The sequence below is a fragment of the Urocampus carinirostris genome, chromosome 10, assembly GCF_059441175.1.
Source record: "Urocampus carinirostris isolate Australia breed hairy pipefish chromosome 10, RoL_Ucar_1.0, whole genome shotgun sequence".
Lineage (NCBI taxonomy): Eukaryota > Metazoa > Chordata > Actinopteri > Syngnathiformes > Syngnathidae > Urocampus > Urocampus carinirostris.
Window position 1 is genome coordinate 31,828,144 of NC_142358.1, and position 21,380 is coordinate 31,849,523.

General features: G+C 42.3%; 1 long non-coding RNA gene across 1 annotated transcript in view; it reads left to right on the forward strand.

Annotated features, from left to right (window-relative positions):
• The first annotated feature begins 3,712 nt into the window (after window positions 1-3,712).
• Window positions 3,713-21,380, forward strand: part of LOC148358753 (uncharacterized) — a 56,973-nt gene continuing 39,305 nt past the window's right edge. The window contains exons 1-2 of the long non-coding RNA XR_015851586.1: window positions 3,713-3,904; window positions 4,059-4,110. This is a non-coding gene — a long non-coding RNA (uncharacterized LOC148358753). The remainder of the gene's footprint in view (window positions 3,905-4,058; window positions 4,111-21,380) is intronic.

Genomic DNA, 21,380 nt, shown 5'->3' on the forward strand with positions numbered 1-21,380 from the left:
CACTGTGTCGGCGTGCTGCCCATGTTACTAATTTTAAGACCAGGTTTCTTTTTGTTTTTTCTTCCTAGTTTATGTCCATAAATACCATCCTTTGTCGAGCATACCTACCTCCATTCCGGCCTCCTTCATTTGGGTTCACCTCCGCAAACGTGACAGAATGACCCAAACATCAATCAAGTCCAGTCAACTCAAGTCAAGTCATGTTTATTTGTATAGCCTTAAATCACAGGAAGTATCCAAAGACTGCACTGACCACAGACAGTTACAGAACAACTACCTATCATCAATTTTAGTTTCCCCAGATCTAAAACCTACATTAGGGCAAAGAAAAACTCAGAATGTCACATATTGTTTGGAGACTTACCTGAAAATCACAGGAATGATACAACACAGTAACAAAAGGAAAGCGTATGGACATCCTTGTCTATGTGGCAATGGCATGGGTCCTCTCGGCCGTTTACGTATCCTGTCCCAAGGGCTGTATCATGTCCCGTTTGTGAGGGAAGGATCCCTTCGCGGCTTCCGTATCCTATCCCGGTGTCGGAGGAGGGTACCCCCGTGGCTGTCCAGGGGTTTTGTCCCGTTTTAATGAACTGTCACTCGATAATCTTAAACAGATGGTGAATACGGCCAAACCGACGACTTGCCAGTTCGACCCGCTTCCAGGTTCACTTATTAAAGGTCTCTTTGACGTTCTTGCACCTTCAGTTCTAAATATTTTAAACATATCACTCTCCTCAGGTGTAGTTCCAGCTGCTTTTAAGTCCGCCGTCATTAAACCCACACTGAAACGACCCAACCTTGATCTAGAAATCTTAAGTAATTATAGACCTGTGTCAAACCTACCGTTTCTTTCTAAAATACTTGAAAAAGTAGTGGCACAGCAGCTGAATGATTTCATGTCCGAGAACAATCTCTTTGAATCAATGCAATCAGGATTCAGGGCTAACCACTCTACTGAGACAGCTCTGATTAAGGTAACCAATGATCTCCTACGGGCAATGGACTCGGGCGCATCATCACTTTTGCTGCTGCTGGACCTTAGTGCTGCATTTGACACAGTGGACCATAATATCTTGCTAGAACGGTTGGAAAAATGGATTGGTCTCTCAGGAAACGTCCTATTATGGTTCAGATCCTACCTCTCAGATAGGACACACTGCGTTAAATATGGCGAATTGACATCTGAGCCATTTAGTGTTACTTGTGGTGTTCCGCAGGGTTCAGTGCTTGGCCCCCTTCTTTTCAGCATTTATATGCTTCCACTGGGTGATATTATTCGCAAGTATAATGTCAGTTTCCACTGCTACGCAGATGACACTAAACTCTATCTCCCGATGGCGGAATCTGCCACACTAAACTGTGGAAATTTGGAGGCCTGCCTCACTGAGATAAAAGAGTGGATGTCACTCAATTTCCTGCGTCTCAACTCTGAAAAGACTGAAATGTTAGTTATTGGTCCATCTAAGTCCCGTGACTTGTTCTCTAAAACCGCTGTGAACATAGACAATTGCCACATCACACAGAGCGACTCACTTAAAAATTTAGGTGTCATTTTCGACCCCGATCCGTCCTTTCAAACACATGTGAAGAAAATTACTAGAACCGCTTTCTTCCATCTCCGTAACATTGCTAAAATTCGTCCTATACTTTCTCAGTCGGATGCGGAAATCATAATTTACGCGTTTGTTACCTCCCGTCTCGACTACTGTAATGCACTACTTTCCGGTCTTCCGATGACCAGACTCAAGAGTCTTCAGCTGGTACAAAATGCTGCAGCAAGGCTTTTAACAAGGACAAGAAAGTACGATCACATCACCCCAATTTTGGCTAACCTACATTGGCTCCCTGTTAGCCTAAGATGCGATTTTAAGGTTCTCCTACTACTATACAAAATCATACATGGACTTTCCCCCTCATATCTTTCAGATCTGATCTCCCCCTATGTCCCGGCCCGAAGCCTTCGTTCCGAGAGCGCCGGTCTCCTGGTGATCCCAAGCGCCAAGAAGTGTTCCGCTGGTTCGAGAGCGCTCTCCATCCGGGCACCGGTGTTGTGGAATGCTCTTCCCCCTGAGATCCGATCTGCAACCTCGGTGGAAATGTTTAAATCTAGGCTTAAAACTCACTTCTACTCTATAACATACGAATAACCTAAACTTCTTATATGTAATACCTTGTGAAGCCCTTAGAGACTAATTGTGATTAAGGGCTATTCAAAAAAAATGACTTGACTTGACTTGACTATTGATAAACTTATTGTCATGATTGCCGATTGAGCGCAGCTGCGGCGGCTTAATTGGCGCCAACAGCCCGGACAGCTGATTGGCTGTCACTCTCTTTTTAAACCCCCGGCTTCCAAGAGGAAGCTCAGTTAGCCTTTTCGTCCGACTCTGTTCCTGCCCTGTTTTTTTTCTGCCTGATCTCTGTTGCTGACCTGTTTCCGTACCTGATTACGCCCCGTTCTGCCTGCCTGTTACCTGACCAGTTTTGCCCCGTGACTTGCCTGCCTCCTGCTACCGACCTTGCTTACAAACTCGACATCACCTTTAATCTCCAGTCCCGGCCAACTACTTGCTATTCCTGCCTGTCTCCGATCCTCCTCGTCAGACACGGAAGTGCCACTTCTGCACCACTCGCTCCTTTTGTCCGTCAGCCATCGGATCGTGGAAGCAAGCCCTACTCTCCCTCTTTTTCAATAAAAACTGAGAAAACGAGTGCTATTGGGTCCTGTGTCCGTTTCTGGTCTGTGACACTTATAAAACGGGTTTAGTCTTAACTAAACTGTTTGGTTTCAACAAATCAATGGCATTGCATTGCCTAGTTTGTTTTCCATAAGTGTTTTTAACAATAAGCTTCTCCTTCTCTTCCTTCTTTCAGATCTGATTTCCCCCTATTTTCCAGTCTGAAGCCTTCGTTCTGAGAGCGCCGGTCTCCTGGTGATCCCAAGAGCCAAGAAGTGTTCCGCTGGTTCGAGAGCGTTCTCCATCCGGGCACCGGTGCTGTGGAATGCCTCTGAGATCCCTTCTGCAACCTCAGTGGAAATGTTTAAATCTAAGCTTAAAACATACTTCTACTCTATAGCATATGAATAACCTATACTTTTCTTGGACAATATCTCTGTATTATTTGTGATTGCAACATCCTTTGCTCTCTGGTAATCCTGAAAGGGGGATGCCACATGTGCGGTCCCATCTCAAGGTTTCTTCATTTTTCTCATGTTGAGGTTTTTGAGTTTATCCTTGCCCTCATGTTGGTTCCAGATCAGGGGATGGTGTAATAATAGTCTGAAAAAATACTCTGTGTAATAACCTGTGAAGCCCTTTGAGACTCTTTGTGATTAAGGGCTATACAAATAAAAATGACTTGACTTGACTTGACTTCACAGCCTTTTTGCCAATGCCCTTGAGTATAATCAAATGTCGCATCATATAGGATACTAGAGCCGGCGAGGGTTCAGAGACTGGCCGTTTAAGGGAAAATTAATATGTTTGATTGAACACACCAGGCTTCCAGTGGCTTCCAAAAAGAATTTGCTGCAGATATCACGTGCACACACACACAGCATCTTGCATTCCCTGGCGTCCGTAGGGAAAGACGCCTCCGCTGTGCGGGTGCATGCATGCAGGCGGATGTGTGTCTCCTGGCTTATCGACGTGAGCACGCATCTATGCACAGCCTTGTGTGAGAAACAGGACTCCGCGCCAATTGAGAAGCGCTTCCATCTGTTGCGCACGCCTCGCAGAGGACTCTACCCTCACTGACACTTCACAGAGGCCGCGATCTTCCTCACTGATCCGAGGGGAGATCTCAACTGACTTGGACACCCCAACTCCCGCCCCACCCTTCTGCTCCCATCTGTCCGGAAGGAAGGAGATGAAGAGAAGCGGTGAAGTAGAGGAAGAAGGTGATTTGCAGGGAAATGACAGGGATTTAATTAGCTCGTAGGAAATTAGGGACGCAAGGAAAGATCAAGGGAAATCAGTCATTGGATACAGGACAGAGGACGGGACAAAGATATACCTGATTCGCATTTCTCTGTGTTTCTCTTTGTGATACAGATGCTCCCCCTCTCTTTCGTGTCTGCTCCACTCTGCTCCCTGGAGAAACAAAGTAAGCAATATTGCTCTTTCTGAGCCTCTCACTTTTCACCTGATCCTTCAGTTAGTTCAGTAAGCTCAAAGATAGATAGATAGATAGATACTTTATTCATCCCCGCAGGGAAATTCACATTTCAAGCAGCATCCCTGCGCTGAGAACAATACATTAATAAAGCAAAAAGAATACAAAATACAAACACCCAATGTGACGTGCTAATACCCATTGTAACGTGTTATATACTGTAGAGTATCTAGATAGTGCTACACAGAATACATATTGCAATAAATTCGGTAATATGCAATGTAGGGGGTGTGGTTTAATGGGGGCCCTTACTCTGCAGGGGGGAGTTAAAGAGCCTCATGGCATGAGGAAGAAAAGATCTGTTCAGTCTGTCTGTGGTACAAGACAGTGACAGCAGTCTGTCGCTGAAGCTGCTCTTCTGTCTGGATATAATGCTGTTTAGTGGATGTGATGAATTGTCCATGATTGACCGCAGCTTTTTCAGTGCCCGTCTCTCAGCTACTGTTGTCAGGCTGTCCAGCTCTGTGCCCACAACAGAGCTCGCTTTCCTCGCTGGTTTATTGAGACGAGAGGCATCCTTCTTCATGACGCTGCCTCCCCAACACGCTGCCGCATAGAAGAGGGCGCTTGCCACAACTGTCTCGTAGAATATTTTCAGGAGCTTTTTGCAGACGTTGAAGGAGGCCAGCCTTCTGAGGAAGTAAAGTCAGCTTTGACCTTTCTACATAGAGCTTCTGTGTTGGCAGTCTAGTCCAGTTTGTTGTCCAGCTGCACACCCAGGTATTTGTAGGTCTGGACAAATTCTACACATTCTCCTTTGATGGTTACAGGAACCGGATGAGTTCTAGTTCTCCTGAAGTCCACCACCATCTCCCTGGTCTTGGTGGTGTTCAGGTGCAGGTGGTTTGCGTCGTTCCATTGGACATAGTCCTGAATCAATTTCCTGTACTCCTCCTCTGGATTCCGCATCAATCCTCAGAATTTGACCAGAAGTCCTCAAAATGACTAGTTCCAAAAGACATACTGTAAGTCCCCTTAAACCACATGGTTCAAACTCACGGCCCGCGGGCCACATCCGGCCCGGCGTACAATTATATCCGGCCCGTGAAATCCTTTTATATACATCTACTATCATGGCCTGGGTCTATGTAACACTGATAACTTTCAAATTATACTCGGATACTAAAAACCACAATGGCCGAGAAAATTATGTAAACTGACTTTGCCGGTAAACCCATGTGTCTTATTTGTGGAGATTTTGTGGCCGTAATTAAGGAATTTAATGTAAAACGGCACTACAAGACAAAACTTCAGAGTAAGCTGAAAAACCTTGAATCCAGAGAAAGGATACAGAAAGTTGAAGAGTTAAAGAAGAATATGAAGATGTTTTTCACTAAAGCAAATTCCCAAAGTGAAAACCATATTTTCTGTTTTTTCATATTTTCATTTTTATAGTATTGACAGGATATATTTTTATGGAGAGCTATGATTTTTAATTCATTTAATGTTTACGTTTGTTTATTCTGGAATAACATTCCTGACTGTTTTAAATTCATATTTGTTTATTTTTCTTTTTTTTTTAAAGGAAAGTGTATTCAATAAATATTTATCCTGTTCGGCCCGCGACCAAAGGTGTGGTTTGAGTTCTGGCCCTCTGTATAATTGAGTTTTACACCCCTGCCTTAGACCAAGAGGGATCTCTAAAGCAGTTCTTTATGGATCTTGATCTTGGAATCAAAATTTATTGAGGTGTATTCTGAATTTATGTATGACAAAAACTGGTCAAGAGCTAGAAGTGCTCTAGTGATTAATGAGGAATGCAGATTTGTTTCATTGTGGTATTAATATAAATGGATATAAAAGATGGATTTGTTTTGGTTTCCATAGAACATGAAAGTACAGTCAACATTGGAGGACATAACGTCACAAACATCCATTTTACCATTACCAGATAAAAGTCTAGATCATGTTTCAGGCTCGATCTTTAAAATGTTTAGTCTTGATCCCCCTGGTCTAAGTAGAGAGTTGTTCTAGAAAACAAAGCCTTAATCTTCAAATACTTCATTTTTTATTTTTTAGTGAATCGCTGTTCGCATGCTAGCTCAGCTAGCTTCAGCTGCTCGCTAGTCAAGATGATGTGCGTGTTGAGGCAGGCTTGTGTTGGCGAATACAAACAAGGGCTCACTTCATCTTAGTTGAGTACATGTTATGGTTCTATGTTTGTATCCATTGGTCATTTGAAACACACCTTTTAAATAATTTGTTAGTTTAATTTTAAACAATGCCGAGTGGCTAACCATAACCTTATGCCCAAAACCAGCTAAACTCATGGGGATTGTGTGTATTATTTAGCACCTCCTAATGGTACCAAACACAAATGATTTAAATAAAAAGGCATTAATACATTAATGGTGTGAAGCACATTGAAAAGCTCTTTGGGATGTTTTCAGTAACTTGAGAATCGCTATATAAATGCAGACCATTTACATTTACCTTGTCATTCTTCAAATTGTGGAATGGAGTTTTTTCTTAACCTGTGAAGGACATGAATCTGATCCTCAAGAAAACGATGCTTTGAATCCTGTAAGGGTTTTTGAAAACTCCAGTGTACATTCCAACAACTATATCTCTGAGTGGGAGTGTAAAGTTGGCCGTTTTTGATATGTGTATTTCTCAGAATTCAATGCAATGAAAATAACTTGTTTTTATATTCCTAAATATAAAAACAATCTTTCTCAAACACACACATACATAGAGTCACCTTTCAAACATCAGTCTAATTATATCTTTGCGTTTATCAATCTTATATTCTTTTATTGTGAAGTTGCGCTCATGTGTGTTCCTTTTTCTGTTTGTGTCAATAAAACCACACCTGACCAGAAGTCCCCAGTTCTGTCGGAGACACGTTTTCTGCAACATGCCATCCCGACAGGGCTCGTTCATCCTCCAGGGAGATTTTAAAACTTAATATCTGCTTTCACTTGGGTAATACTGCCACCAAAGAGTTTATATAATGTTTAACTTTAACAGGGAGGTATCAAACTTGAATCCTCCCACTGGGATCAACAAAAGTTAGAAGAAATCATTCTGCACTTGACAACAGTGTTTGAGTTTTAGCAAGGAACACTGGTGGATGGGTTTCCTTGCACAGTCCTTTTTGTGAGAAATTGGAACATCCAATTAGTACAGAAAACACAAAGTGAAAGCACTGTGGCCTGACGTTTTTGCTTTTATGTGCATCTGCGGTACCGCTCTTGAGAAAGGAAATTGGAAATCTCTTTTAACTCGAACTTTGCGTGCAGTGACAATATGCGGAGTAGCGAGACTTCACCCTTACCCTGGAACAATGTTAGCTCCCCTGCTCTAATCCCGCTGAGGACAACATGCTAAGTTAATGTGTTTGTTGTGAGCATGTTTGTGTGTGCGGCTGGCTGTCTAGCCCCATGACCTTGCGATCACATGCAATGAGGATATGCAACGAGAGTGCTTGCATGTCTGATTTCACAAACACGCAGTCTGTTTTCGCGGTCCATCGTCTTCATACGTGCACTCATTTGTACCTTTTACTTCGCTGGACTTACTCAAATATGTCACTTCATTTTATTCCATTAATTATAATGATAGCTTTTCATGTTGTTGTCTGATGTGTTTGGAAATGGGAAATCCCGAACTGCCTGGCACTAACTATCACCTACTATTACTCTTTCTCTTCCTTGCTTATCTCAATTCCATGAAAATAAAAACATTTCCTGTAATATTAAGCAACATTTTTAGATTAGTCTACATCAGGGGTCAGGAACCTTTTTGACCCAAAGAGCCATAATAGCAAAATGTTTTATTTTTTTATTTCAGAGACAGTCATACAATATATTTTAAGACAAAATTCAACAAAACTGCCAAACCCACTCACCAGCCAAAAATTAATTTTTCAGCACATTTTATTTTACTGTGTGCAATGATTTGATAAAACGTATGAAATAATGCCGAAGCTTGTGTCCCATATCAACAAATATACCACTTTAAAGGTCTCTCCCTCCCACAGTTATTTGAGATCATTGACCTTATTTTTTTTTTTAGAATAAATGGTTTGAAAACAAAGTGCAAGCAAAGTTCTTTTGTAAATATGTACCAAAAACCTGCAAACGAAAAGTTTATGGATGTATTTCCCTTCAGCGCAGTGGGCGTGTATCAGACAAAGAGGAGCTTGCTGTGTGTACATAGCTCCACCAACCCCTACCGCTCCCCGTTCTGTGTGTGTTGGAGAAATTGGAGGTTCGATAATCGAGAGAAAAGTCTTCTCATATGTGGATAAGGAAAAATGGACAGGAGCCAGCCTCGTTCGGAGGGAGATGTCACTTTATTGATGCGTCAATGAAGATCTCAGAGAGCTGGGAACATGACAATGTATTTAAAGCTGGTAGTGACGATTAGGCTTCGATTGAGTACACCCCAAAAGGCGGTCCTGTATCACGTATCAAGTACAGAGCGTCCCGTCCCTTGCACGCTATCTTCAAGGAAACTTAATGTCTGCCAAGAGTATCTTCAAGGATGTCTACCCGACCTTTTCCCACAACTGTAAGCAAGTCTTTCTAAATTTCTACATGTATGCAAATCTATTCTACAAATGCAAGTGTATTTACCACAACATGTGCTTGGCTAGCGTTTCGGGGTGATAACAGTTCGTTTTGTCTTTTTATCATAAAGTGTCTTACATACATGAACACACATCATTTAAAGAGCTTCCATATGAAGGATTCTTTGGCGACGTCCAGCCAAAATGGGGTCTGTTGGTGTGACACCCTCATCGTAAACTATATGTAAGACTGTGCCCTTTATACACTGGAGGGAGCACTTTGCCTTGACAGAGAAGCTTCACAGGTTTGCATAGGTAGCATTTTATATGTACTCAAGAGAAGAACCATATATGGCTTGCGAACAATAGGTTAGCAACCCCTGGTATATTCAAATTTCTAGATACGCTACGGTGTTAGCATCCATTAGCACTTCTTCTAACGATGCATTGACTTTCATGCAAGTGGGCTATAATGATAATCAAACAAGAGATGCCTGAAAGTCACCGGAGACGCAGAGTCACATTAAAGAGAAATGTGAACATCTCTCAAAAACATGGTATTTCTCCCAAAAATGTTGTGAGTCTTGACTAGGTTAAGGCTTGAATCTCTGACCTCATAGTCTCGGGAGCAGGCGCTGAACCCTAAGTCCACCAAGCTGGTCAATGTCTGCCCCCTGAATGAGAGACAGGGCGCATTGCCTGATAGAGCCCACTTTATAATTTGAAGAAAGTCTGAAACCTTTTTGTGCGCCTAATGGGCGTGAAAACACATTAGTCAAATGAAATGAAATGATCTGCATTTATATAACGCTTTTCAAGTCAATGAAGCGCTTTACAATGTGCTTCACATTTACCCATTCACACACACCAGCCTGCTTATTGGGGGCATTAGGGGTTCAGTGTCTTACCCAAGGACGCTTTGACAAATAACATGGAAGAGCCGGGATTCGACCTGCGATCTTTTGATCCCAATACGAGCGCTCTACCTCCTGAGCTAATGCTGCCCGAAATGTAGGCCATCTAATTACGGACAAGCGGTAACAAATTGCCCCTGGGCCATATATTGGACACCCGTAATGTTAAATTCAACACACGTTGCAAGCACTAAAAGATGATCTAAAACACAGGTGTCAAACAGGCGGCCCGCGGGCCAGATCAGGCCCGCTAAGGGATTGAATCCGGCCCGCCAGACAACACCCAGAGAAGCAGAAGAGAAAAACAAGCGGCAGGTTGAAAGATGTCAACTTGATGTTGCCAAAGCCAGATGCCTCTCACAAAGACACTGTACTTGTATTTATTTCTCTCTCTCTCTCTCTCTCTCTCTCTCTCTCTCTCTCTCTCTCTCTCTCTCTCTCTCTCTCTCTCTCTCTCTCTCTCTCTCTCTCTCTCTCTCTCTCTCTCTCTCTCTCTCTCTCTCTCTCTCTCTCTCTCTCTCTCTCTCTCTCTCTCTCTCTCACTCTCTGTGTCTCTTTTTCTCTTCCTTTGTTGCTCTTTGTCTCTTTCTCTCTGTTTCTTTTAACCTCTTTTGCTCTAACTTCCTTTTCTCCTTTCCTCTCTTTTCTCTTTCTCTCTTCATACCCTTCGCGCTTTCTTTTTTCTTTTCTCTCCTTCTGTCTTTCTATTTCTCTCTGAATTTCTTCCTCGCCCTTTCTTTTCCCCCTCTCTCACGACCTTTTATCTTTTGTCTCTCCCCCTCTCTCCCCCTCTCTCTTTTTCTTTCTTTGTCCTGCCTTCTCTCCTTTTCCCTCCCTCTTTCTTTTATTTCTTTATCTCTCTTTCTTTCTCTTTAATCTACTAGTCCGGCCCCCAACAGAATGTTTGTTCTATCATGTGGCCCCCGAGTTAAAATGAGTTTGACACCCTTGATCTAAAACAATGCTGACAGACAATTAATCCTAGATCCTAGAAAGGACTACAACGATCCCGTTTTTGCTCAGGACATCAAAATGTTTTTCTCAGACTTTCTAGGTTTTGATACAATGTTTTCTAAATCATTTTGATCACTACACAGGATGACTAACACAAAATAGATTGTGCCAGGAAAAAAATACAATCTGCCAGTCTAAGAGAGTAAATGTAATAGCTGTGTCAAATTTAACTTACGGCTAGAATAAATCTCGCTTGTGCGATGGCAGCACAGCATCATGCATCACTCAAATTATAGCTTGCAGAAGGGCGCATACCTGCAACAGTCGGCTGTCTGTGAAAACCGTTAATCAGCTGTTGTGGATGACATACGCACTGAGGAATCAAACATCCATCTTCAGACTGTTTTCTCTGCCGTCATCAGAGACGGGGAAGAAAATATCTATGTAATTAGACGCAGTTGAAGAATGTCTCGTAAAATTGGGACACAGGTGTTCAGACTCCTGACGACAAGTAGATATGCATACGATCTGTTGTGAGTATTTGTTAACCTATAAAGAGAGAAACTAACAAAGCCAAAAAGTTTATACGTATTACTTTCCACGTTTTACTATCGACACAAATGTTCACACCTTTACTAGAGATATGAATAAAAATAGTATTTGGTTTGTGGAAAAATTTGGAAGTTTTCTGTGTTTATTGGTATGATAAACATTAAAGTGTCAAGACCAGAACGGAGACAGGACCCACTTGCGTTGCGTTTCTCACAAGTTTTATTGGAATAAAGAGAAAAGGTTGCGCCCACGATCCGGTGATTGCTGGACGCGGGAAGTGTATCTTCCGCGGCGAGCGATGGTAGTGTCGGGAACGGAAAAACGGGTCCGTAGCCGGGACAGGAGAGCAAAAACTTGGTCGGGGTCGTAAGCGAGTCGTAAGCCAGGAAAAGAGAGAAGACATGGTCGGGGACAAAAAGAGGTTGAAAGCTGGTACAGGAGGGTAGACGTGGTCAAAATCAAAAACGGGTCGAAGCCAGAGGACAGACGGGAGCAAAATACAGGTCGGAGTCACGGTCGAAAAAGGCTTGCTTAGTGTTAACTGAGGTTCGCAGACGGACTGACAAAAGGAGACAGACAGGAGTGGGTTTAAATAGGGACACCGAGCCAATCAGAGTCCCAGGCAGTTGGCGCCAAATGAGCGGGCACAAGTGATTCACATCGGTAGTCATGACACAAGTGTTATTACCTGATTTGTTCAATACAGGAGCACACCAAACCCATTTAATTAAAAATTTTACTGTATTGATATTTCTTTTTTATATGTTTTATTATTTAGGTATTCATCTTTTTAAGTATTTTTCTAACCGGTTTCTGAAAATGTTTTTTAAAGTATCTTGAACGTTTAACATTTTTTTGTGACTGATATGTAAAACTTCTCTCTAAGGGAGAGCCCAGCCACACTGCGAAGGATACCCATGCCAACCGCTTATATCCAGGATCTTGTTCATAAACTTTTTAAAGTTGATACTTTTTGATACTGATTGGTGTATTTTGATATACAATTTTAAAATAACAACCTATGTTATTACTTTGTGTTTACTATGTGATATTACCAGGTTGTAATAATTAGAAGGCAGTGCTAAGAAGAAGGATGCCTCTCGTCTTAATAAACTGGTGAGGAAGGCGGGCTCTGTTGTGGGCACAGAGCTGGACAGCCTGACAACTGTAGCTCAGAGACGGGCACTGAACAAGCTGCGGTCAATCATGGACAATTCATTACATCCATTACACAGCATCATCTCCAAACAGGAAAGTAGCTTCAGTGACAGACTGCTGTCACTGTTTTGTACCACGAAGAGACTGAGGAGATCTGTCAGGAAACGAACCAGGAAGTCGGAACTCATATGCGTAGACGATCTGTCACTTTAATTAGGTTGTCCAACACACAAATGGACCAAAAACAAAACAGGTTTACAGGCAATCAAAATTACAAACAGATCAAACAGGCATGAACAGGTCTTCAACAAGGTAAAGCAATGGTCTGGCCACAGGCAGTCCCAAAAGGAGCGTTTAAGTACTCCACAAGCAATCAGTTCAATGCGTCTCAGTCGGTGTCAAGGGGCGGGGCTAGCTGGATGCCATGACAACCGTGCAGGACATGACAAGAACATTTCTTCCTCATGCCATGAGGCTCTTTAACTCCACCCGGGGGAGTAAAAGCCTATATTAAACCCCACCCCCACATTTGCATATTACCCTATTTTTATTACAGTGTGTATTTTCCGTAGCACTATTTAAATACTCTATATCAACACGTTACATTGGGTATTTATGTATTATATTCCTTTTACTTTATTATTGTATTATTTTCAACACAAGGATACTGCTGGAAGTGGGAATTTCCCTATGGGGATGAATAAAGTATCTATCTATCTATCTATCTATCTATCTATCTATCTATCTATCTATCTATCTATCTATCTATCTATCTATCTATCTATCTATCTATCTATCTATCTATCTATCTATCTATCTATCTATCTATCTATCTATCTATCTATCTATCTATCTATCTATCTATCTATCTATCTATCTATCTATCTATCTATCTATGACCAATCACGGGTGAGGTATTTTCCGAATCTGTCTGCAGGATACTCATGTGTTCTGAAATATAGTTGATATAGAACAAGTACATAGGGATTGACTTTGATTCCTGACAATTTTTTGACCGGTGTTATGCCGAGAAATGCATCCCTGCCGAGATTTGCATCCCCTAGCTACTATAACCACTTTTACCTCGTTTTATCTCACTTTTATCTCAATTTTCGGGAATGTAATGGCGAACATATAACCAAAGCCACTTTGTCTTGCATTTGTTGGGAATGTAATACAACTTAAACCATTCGTCTTTGTATTTGTTGTGAATGTAATCGAACGGTAATGCACACCCTATACAAATCACTTTTGAGCAGATGTTTATTTTGCCTTTTTCTATTCAAATCGCTCGTATTGAAACTGTTATGCACTGTACCATAAAGCTTATTTCAGCATAATAAGCTTTATGGTAGAGTGCCCAACAGTTCTCAAAAGTGATTTATATACGGTGTGCATTAACGTTCGATTACATTCCCAACAAATGCATGACAAAGTGGTTTTTGTTTTAGGTTCGCCATTACATTCCCGAAAAGTGAGATAAAACGAGGTAAGGGATGCATTTCTCGGCATAACATGTAGTTACTAAAAAGGGGGTAAAAGTTATTGTTTCTCCTCATCCCCTTGAGCAGGATAAGTAATACTAAAACGATATATGGTCCATTTTCAAGTTAATACAGCTTTAATCACAGTCTATCTCAAAAGCATGATATAGCAGATAAATAGATAGTACGGTCTGTAATGTAACAGCCAGTCCCGGTGGTACAAACGACGCGCTTTGAGGTTGACGCGGCCAAGTGTAGAGCAGTCTGTGGCCCTTATGAAAACAAGCTGTATCACATCAATCACTTCAACCCCTTCGCTCTTGCTCTCTTGACCTCCCTCTCATTCATCATCTACTCTTTCATCTCTCGTCCCGCTCTGTGAGCATCCGTCCCTCGACCCCCTCTAATCCATCGGTTCAGTTTGTTCTTCGCCTGCGTTGATTGATCCGCGTCCTTCTTCGTTTGCTGACGGTACAATAGCAGCGGTTCTATTATAGTTTTTCGTTAAAGACGAGCCGCATTTGAATGATTTCGATAAAGAACAATTTCCACTTGCGGATGGTCTTTATTGAGTTGTTTCACTTTTAATCTTTCAACCATTCCCAATAATTGTGCGGGGTTTATCGACTGGTAAAAAAAGATGGAACTGTAGGAGAAGAAGGTGGCCAAGTAGAAGAAAATATTGAAGATGACAGCAGCCGAGACTAACAGCCAAGATGACAAACCTTTTAAACAGATGGTGAAGAACAAGGGGAAGACTATTGCTATCTTTGAAATGTGGCCTCCTTAACTACAATCCACTATAGTTAAGAGAAATTTGAGTTACAAGATGTCTTTTGAGCAAAACATGTCCGAAATACGCAAACACTGCTGCTCACGACCAGCATACAGACCTGATCTCGCAATCTTGTGTTGTTGTTTCTACGTGTGTTGTTGTTTTTTCGTGCTCTCTTATGCTCCCTAACCCCTTTGTTAGCAACGACCAACTCCATAGTAAGTATTCATAATAAACTCACATTCCATTATGTTGATATCGTCTAATCTATCTTATTACCTTAGTTTCATGTACTGTTCCTATTTGAATGTCTCATCTCATCAGCTGCACCGCTTATCCTCAGTAGGGTCGCGGGGATGCTGGAGCCCATCCCAGCAATCATCGGGCAGTGGGCAGGGGACACCCTGGACTAGTTGCCAGCCAATCGCAGGGCACACGGGGACAGACAACTCACTCGCTCAGTCACACCTAGGGACAATTTGGACAGGCCAATTCACCTGAAATGCATGTTTTTGGAATGTGGGAGGAAACCGGAGAGCCCGGAGGAAACCCACGCAAGCACGGAGAGAACATACAAACTCCGCACAGTAAGGCCGGGAGCTGGATTTGAACCCACTCAGGAGGTTCCCACGACCTCAGAACTGTGCCGCACACGCACTAACCACTGCGCCGCCGTGCTGCCCATCCTATTTGAATGTGTTTTTAGTAATTAATGTGTTTTATAGCTATTCATTAACATGGACGATTTTGGGTGGCTGAGATCACATTAATGTCAGAACCAGAAAAGACGGTAGACCCAAACGCTTAACGTTTACCACCAAGCTTTATTGCGGAAGCGGAGAACCCAGGCGTGGGAAAACAAACGCCCGTGATTCGGTGATCGCTGGACAGGAGAAGCAGGAAGCCCACGAGATCGTAGCGTGGTCGGAGGGCGGAAATGAGTCAAGCAGCTGGTACGGGAGATCGGAGCGTGGTCGGTGAGCAAAAACAAGCCAGGCAGCAGGGACGGGAGATCGGAGCGTGGTCGGAGGAAGAGATCAAGTCAGGTAGCCGGAGACGATCGGGAAGTGAAGGGCAGACGAGTAGGATACAGGATAGGATGGGTCGGACGGGGGCCAGAGTCAAAAAATGCTTGCCTTGCATGTGCAGAGGTTCGCTGACGGACTGACAAGGAGTGTATGAAAGTGTTGAGTTTCAATAGGGGGGGAACCAATTAGGAAACGAGCACCAGCTGGAGCCAAACGAGCGGGCACAGGTGCGGGCTATGGGCAGATCATGACAATTAACTGGTTTTCAGTTATTTCTAATCAGGAAAATTTATTAGCGATATGACAAATTTTAAATACAAACTTGATCCTGGAACAAATTTAACTCATTTGTAATATTCCGTGTAATTATATTTGTGTATTGCTGCATTCTTTCATATCAATGTTCACTAAAATATCCCACAAAATATAATTGCTTATCATGTCTTTTAGCATATGTCAGGTGACTGGATCACAGGACAGGTGTAACATTTTAAAAAAGTTCTTTGATTACACTTTTGTGAAAAAGTTAAAGGGTGGGAGCCTTGTTTGAGTTGTCAGTTCAGTATTTTCTCTATCAAGTTTGTGTTAACAATGCCCAACTGAGTTCTAAGAGCCTTTATGCTTTATTTTCAATTTTGCCTACCTGCTTTTAACTTGTTTTATCAGGCCTTTTCACGGCGGAACAAACCCCCAAAAAGATTAAAAAAAGAAGAGTTTTTTTCCAAGTGCATCTAAAAAATCGTGTTCCTTTCCGTGAAATATGTTTTACTTTGCTGCCATCTCCTGGCCTAAAGTCATGATTGCAGCCATAAAATTTCCAATACCGCACCCCACCGTTAATTTTTGACACCTCACAAGAGAGTGTAAAAACTCTATTGGAAACATTTGAGATTGATGTTTTTTAAATCCTTATCATTCCATAACAGTAATTCTTGCTATTTTGAGGTTTACTTTTCACCGTTATGCCACTTTGAGGATTTTAGCTGATGAATGACCTATATTTAATATTGACAATGTGTGTGTATTATAGGCAGCACGTGTGCGGCACAGTTCTGAGGTCATGAGATTGAACCTCCTGTGTGGAGTTTGCATGTTCTCCCCAAGCTTGCGTGGGTTTCCTCCGGCCACTCCGGTTTCCTCCCACATTCCAAAAACATGCATTTCAGGTTAATTGGCCCGTCCAAATGGTCCCTCGGTGTGACTGAGCGAGTGAGTTGTATGTCTCTGTGTGCCCTGCAACTGGCTGCCAACCAGTTCAGGGTGTCCCCTGCCCACTGCCCGAAGATAGCTGGGATGGGCTCCAGCACCCCCGCGACCCTACTGAGGATAAGCGGTGCAGATAATGGATGTGTGTATTATTTGAGATTGCAACATTCATTGCTGCCTGGTCATCCTGGAAGGGGGATTACCTCATGTGCAGTCCCTTCTCAAGGTTTCTTCATTTTCCTCCTATGGAGGTTTTTGAATTTTTCCTTGCGCTCGTGTAGGTTTCAGATCAGGGGATGCTGTGATAATAGTTTGTGGTCTGTGCAGCCCTTTGAGACTCCTTGTGATTAAGGGCTATAAAAATAAACATGACTTAACATAACATTGTGTTCTGTATTTTGAGTGGCTTATTGGTCACTCTGCCTCTTCTCGACCCTTGCGTCAATAATGTTTCAGTTTAATACCGTACGTACATATACGTAAAACAGCTTGCATAAATTTACATTACGTACAGTAAGTGAAAAATCTGGTTAAATTTCATGTTTCGTAAACATTTGTGAATAGGACCCTTTGATGAGCAGTTTCATACATTTCCCATTGTAATGGATGGTCACATGCAATGTTTGCGCAATCGCGCACCGCCTGCACCTTCTCAGCGCACAATATATCCAGCGCAATGTTCCCTCGAAGCTGCTTGTGTGCGCAATTGCGCACTACCTAGAGCTTTTCCACGCACAAGAAAATCTAGCCAGCTCACAAAAATGAGGGCTCTAAATTGCTAATTAAGAAGCGAATTAAGTCAAAGTTATAGTGCATGAAGGTAGAAATACACGGGTTTCCCTGACACTGTGTTCTAAATGCGGTATTTTGAAGTCAAACACGAAGTAGAACGAAGTTGAGTAAAGTCAGTAGAGTTTTTCGAGAACCGGCTTCTTCGGCTCGGCTCACTAAAAGGAACCGGCTCTTTCGGGTGCTGAACGGCTCATCAGGTTGTTTTTGCTTCTTTAGTCCCAACATGACCAAATATTATGTAAAATTATGCACAAAATGACTTAAAGGAAGGGGGGAATAGAACAAAAAAGAAAAAAATACCAAAATGAAAAAAGTAGTGAAAAGCTGAGAAAAAAGAAGGAAAAATTCAGAAAAAAAGCCAGAAAAAAGAAAAGAAAGAAACAAAGGAAAAAAAGTGAATAGAGAACACAAAGAAAAGAGTAACAGCTCGGAAAAATAAACACAATGAGATTTTTTTAAAGGAATTAATTTAAAAAAAAAAAAAATGGAAAAAGAAGAAAAAGTTTGTGTTGCATTCAAATAATTTCCAATTATATCAAGTGAATCTTGTTGGCAACATTGTACTTCCACTCAAAAATGATGATTAAATACAGTTGTGTATCGTGCAACCGACTAAATAAGTCCCCCAAAATGTTAGTATTATGCGACAAAAGATACCAGGAAAAAAAGAAATGGAAATCTTGTGAAAGAATTGTTGTAAAAACAAATGACGTTTGTAGGCCGTACAACTTTTGCAATAATACATTAGTAAATTCATTCAAAAGTCAAACATTTTTTGCATTGCAGGAAACTCAGCAAAATATAACTTGATGTCAAGTTTTGGACATGTTTGATAATGGATTAGTTGCCAGACTTGGGGTTGCTGTTGCTCACAGTTGTTTCAAGCGTTGCTCACCGACTTTGTGTGAACGCTGAGACCCGTGGAAAATTAGAGGGAACATTGGTCACATGTCGGTAAATTTGTCATGGACAGAGGTGACGAGCTCCCACTAATATCGAGCAATCATTGTTTTGTCCTTACCAATATTATGTCAAAAAACAAACCTGCATTGAAGACTTCCGAAGAAGAAAACCCTACAGATTGGAGCCAAGATGAAATACACCTGAGTTAGATTTGTTCAACTATTCATTTTCTACTGTTCAATTAAATTATTCAAGTTTTAGTGATAATTTGACAGTACAGACATTATTTGTAGAAAAAAAATGTTAGTAAAGTAAACTACTTTTATTTGTTAAACAAACGATATAGCTTGTGAATAGGGTTTAGTTTTTGGTGTCAAGTATTTAATTGTATAATAATTGTTAGGGTCTGCCACGCCTCTGTCCATCAGAAGGAGCCTAATTCGTTGGTAATTAGGAGAGGTGCGTTCGATCACACTTTTTTACCAATTAGCCTGACCCTTCATAAAGACATTTAGACAGCACCGAGGGTCAGTTGAATTTCATTTTCCACCGTCACCTCCTCCAGTCCATAATGCTTTCTGGGGTTTGTTTTATTCTTTCTAGTTCAGACAGTTTTATTGTTGTTTTTGAACAATTGTTTGTTACTTTGTTGATTTTTTGTTAAATGCTATCTTTTTTTAGCACCTTGCAATGCATCAGGCTTGCTGCAATTGGGTCCACCGCAAAATTACAACAATGATTGCAAAAAAAACCCTAAAGATTTCTGCTTTACGGGTTTTGCCTATCACAGTTGACCCTCCCTTAACCGGCTGGGTCGTCGGGGCACTACTGAGGATGCAATGTCCCCTAAAAAAACGAGGGATCACTGTACCTTTTTGCTTTTCTGAAATGAAATAATGAAATGATCTGCATTTATATAGCGCTTTTCAAGTCAATGACTCCCCAAAGCGCTTTACAATGTGCTCCACATTTCCCAATAGCGGCCATGCAGCCAAGTAAGGCGCTAACCTGCTTATTGGGGGTATTAGGGGTTCAGTGTCTTACCCAAGGACACTTCGACATGTAACACGGACGAGACGGGATTCGAACTGGGATCCCTTGATTCCAAGACGAGCGCTCTACCTCCTGAGCTACTGCCGCCCCCATTCTGCTACTTGAAACAGTTTTTTACGAAAGTGTCACCCATTTGGTCTAAAAATCTTTATCAGTAAGATTTGCATCCATGCCCTAAAGCCGTTCTGGAAAGTAGCATTAGTCCCATTAGGTCCACGTAGGCCGCAAATACAAGACCCAGGTGAAAGGATAAACAAATTAAGGATAAGGATGCTCGTGCCTTAGCGAAAGTCAACGCAGGGGTAAAGCAGGCACGATATATGTGGTCACGACAAACAAATTGCCATTGAGTGGCTGGCTGGCACGCTGATCAGATTGCACGCAGGATCAGAGAGATTCCGCAGCTGCTGCTAGCTGTCCTTACTGCCCCTCAGATATGCCTGCACGCGTTTCTATGGCAATGGGCCGGCGACACAAAAACACGACAGGTGGGGAACGCCAAGGTGGGAGGCAAAAGGGTAGGCAGTTGCTCCGGCAACACAGACGACATACAAACAATCGGGGATTTTGATGGGTACTAAAAGGTTTGGAAGTCTATGGGAGTGATATGATGGATTGTACGGCTGAGAGTATTCGGACGAGAGGTAAGATCTTGGGCTTGGGCTCAGGTCGGGTTTAGCCTTAAAATGTCAATCATTAAGCAGGGCTGCGCCAGTCCAGGCTATGTTCTTGACGTTTTTTCTTTTTTTGTGGAAGATCTGCACAGCCTGCACTTACTTTTAATCAAATTAATATTAAGATGAGGAAGCACGGCGACGCAGTGGTTAGTGCGTGTGCGGCACAGTTCTGAGGTCATGGGAACCTCCTGCGTGGGTTTAAATCCAACTACCGGCCTTACTGTGCGGAGTTTGTATGTTCTCCCTGTGCTTGCGTGGGTTTCCTCCGGGCACTCCGGTTTCCTCCCACATTCCAAAGACATGCATTTCAGGTGAATTGGCCGGTCCAAATTGTCCCTAGGTGTGACTGAGCGTGTGAGTTGTCTGTCCCCGTGTGCCCTGCGATTGGCTGGCAACCAGTTCAGGGTGTCCCCTGCCCACTGCCCGGAGATGGCTGGGATGGGCTCTAGCCCCCCCGCGACCCTAATAAGGATAAGCGGTACAGCTAATGAGATGAGATGAGATGAATATTAAGATGACTGCTTTTTACTTCTACTTGAGTCATATTTTTCTGAAGTCACAATATTTTTACATGAGGGTTGGCACTCAAGTTGTATTATTCAGATAACTATCATATAAAACATGCTTACCATACTAGCAGTTTAACTCAATCACTAAATCCCTAAACATTTTCATTCTCTGTGTCATGGTATAAGATGCGCCACTTCCTCTTTCCACCTCTACGTGCCTCACGTCATATGTCATTTCCGCTTCTCGCCTAGAGCTTACAAATTTTACAAACTTTCTGCTCTTCAGCCAAATATTTCACTATTTACATCTTGTAATTTGCAGAAGATTTCGTTCAGTTTCATTTCAGTGTAACCTCGCTGAAATGCGCACTTCGACGTGCACACTTGATTTAAAAGACTCGGCCTCAGATAAACCCGAAGCGCGCACTAAAACTTCGGCTTTACTTTGGGCACCCTCAAATTGAGTTAATTAGTCGGGTTAGGGTGGGTTCAGGCTCATATACCCACGGGCCGGGCCAGGTCAGGCTGGAATATTTATTTAGGTCTGATCTGAACCTCTACTTCAGACTGGTGAACAGACAACCAATCATGATGGACTGGACAGTGAAAGCAGGGTGAGCCGATCATCTCGGTCATCCCATCTGGACTTCAGTCTAGACTTTGCACGACTGGCTGCCACACGT